At 47.8% G+C, this 2,500-nt stretch overlaps 1 protein-coding gene across 1 annotated transcript in view; it reads right to left on the bottom strand.

Moving 5' to 3' along the window:
- Positions 1-2,500, bottom strand: part of LOC122263097 (uncharacterized) — a 247,407-nt gene that overhangs the window by 97,942 nt on the left and 146,965 nt on the right. The window lies entirely within an intron of this gene.

The raw sequence follows: 2,500 nt of genomic DNA, 5'->3' as shown, positions 1-2,500 counted from the left end.
GAGAAAAAATTGCAGTTGATGAAGGCTTAGCATACTTGAAGAGTGTGAAGACCGACCGAGCAGCTAGTTACTCTTGTCAGGAAGAGATTACTCCAGTTTGGGAAGTCTCCAACTAGCTGCACAAGAAGAGGAAAGATCCCAAAAAGAAATGAAATGATTTACAGAGGCTTCATCGTCTGTTCAATATCACCCAAAGGAAGACGAAAAAGGTGATTGTGATATTGAGATCACTCCGAACAGGTCACATAAGATGACTGTGAAGACAAGTACAACCAGTTCCGTTCGTCATGATATTTTCAAGTCTCCAGAACCATCGTCGGTGTCTACAAGGAACGAGATCACACCTACAGCAATGCCTGCTTGCTTGCCCTATCTGATATCTACAATGTCATGAGGACATATCTGCTGTTAACACTTTTCTACAGCCAGTAAGTTAATCCTATATTGGAAATGGAACATTGAAATTTGAATTATTTTTCTACTCACGTTACTACTTCCTAAGTGTACTATACAGTGGTATAAAAATTCGTTATTTGTCAATATCATTAACAATGGATATCTAACCAAGTGAACATTTTAGTTTTATATATAATTCAGTGAACCATTATTTCCTTTTATTTAAATTATTTCAACCTTAAATGACTATTAGTTGAAGCAGCAAGTCAGACTGGACTCCCCCTGATATCGCTTTACTTCACTAGGATGGAAAGCTTATGGAGACGCTCCTTGGTGCTCCTAAGGGGGAACGTCTGCCTATACTCATATCTGGGGGAGGAGGAACAGAGCTTCTTGATGACCTAACCTAACCGGTTCAGGTTATATATAATATATATATATATATATTATATATGGGGCTCGGTAGCCGAGTGGTTAGAGCATCGGACTTAGAATTGACGAAGATCTGAGTTCGAGCGTTCGAATCCCGGCTGATGAGTTGTTACCTTGGGCAAGGAACTTTACCTCGATTGCCTAATGGTGTATACACAATATGTGTGATATATACCCCCCACCAAGATACAAATAGGGCCAGTAGGTGGGGTACCCGGCCATAACCCTCTTGAGAGGCCTTCTTCCTGCAGTGGAATGATACAGACTGAAAAAAAATACTGTATATATATATATATATATATATATATATATATATATATATATATATATATATATATATATATATATATATATATGTGTGTGTGTGTGTGGGTGTGGGTGTGGGTGTGGGTGTGGGTGTGGGTGTGGGTGTGGGTGTGGGTGTGGGTGTGGGTGGGTGGGTGTGGTAATATTCATATTCATGTTCTAGAAAGCACTTTAAGGGAACCCAATAAAGATTGCCAGAATAGAAACTCTCTCCTTATTTTTCTTAATCTCTCTCTCTCTCTCTCACACTCACACACACAGACACACACATACACACACACATAACCACACACTATCTATCAGTCTCTATCTATCTCTATCTATCTATCCATCTATCCATCTATCTATCTGTCTCTTTCACTCTCCTACTACTCCCAACCTCTCCCTCCCTCTCTTTGTACTCCCTCTTCTATACTCCCTCCCTGTCCCTCTCCTCCCTCCCTCACTTTTTATCTCCTTTCTCCCTCCTTCTTACAACCCTCCCACTCCCTTTCTTCTCTCCCTCTCCCTTCCTTCCACACTCTCCTCCCTCCCTCTCCCTCTCCTCCCTCCCTCCCTCTCCCTTCCTTCCACCCTCTCCTCCCTCCCTCTCCCTCTCCTCCCTCCCTCTCCTTCTCCACCATCCCACTCCCTGTCCTCCTTCCCTCCTCTTGCCATCCTCCCTCCCTCTCCCACTCTCCTCTCCTCTTCCTTTCTCCTCACCCATTCCCTCTCCTTTCCTCCCTCCCTCTATTCATCAAGCAACCCCTCTTTTCGTCCTCTCCCCACCCTCCCTCTCCCCCTCTCCCCTCCTCTCCCTTTCTCCCCACCCATCCCCTCACCTTTCCTCTCTCCCTCTATTCATCAAGCAACCCCTCTTTTCGTCCTCTCACCTCCCTCCCTCTCCTCCCTCTCCCCCTCTCCCCTCCTCTCCCTTTCTTCCCACCCATCCCCTCTCCTTTCCTCCCTCCCTCTATTCATCAAGCTACCCCTCTTTTCGTCCTCTCCCCACCCTCCCTCTCCTCCTCTCCTCCCTCTCCTCCTCTCCTCCCTCTCCTCCTCTCCTCCCTCCCCTCCTCTCCTCCCTCCCCTCCTCTCCTCCCTCTCCTCCTCTCCTCCCTCTCCTCCCTCTCCTCCCTCTCCTCCCTCTCCTCCCTCTCCTCCTCTCCTCCCTCTCCTCCCTCTCCTCCTCTCCTCCCTCTCCTCCTCTCCTCCCTCTCCCCCTCCCCCCTCCTCTCCTCCCTCTCCTCTTCTCCCCACCCTCCCTCTCCTCCTCTCCTCCCTTGCGTCAGAGTGATACCGTGGGCGTGGGAGTAGGAGCGGACGAGAAGCAGAGGCAAGCCAGCCGTAATTCTGCGTGGGCGTCTGTCCCGTTAAAAAGAGAGTA

Source organism: Penaeus japonicus, unplaced genomic scaffold, assembly GCF_977035675.1.
Source record: "Penaeus japonicus unplaced genomic scaffold, GWHDUDI00000001_assembly GWHDUDI00000038, whole genome shotgun sequence".
Taxonomy (NCBI): domain Eukaryota; kingdom Metazoa; phylum Arthropoda; class Malacostraca; order Decapoda; family Penaeidae; genus Penaeus; species Penaeus japonicus.
The sequence above is the reverse complement of the archived record's forward strand: the minus strand, read 5'-3'. Positions and strand labels throughout refer to the sequence as shown.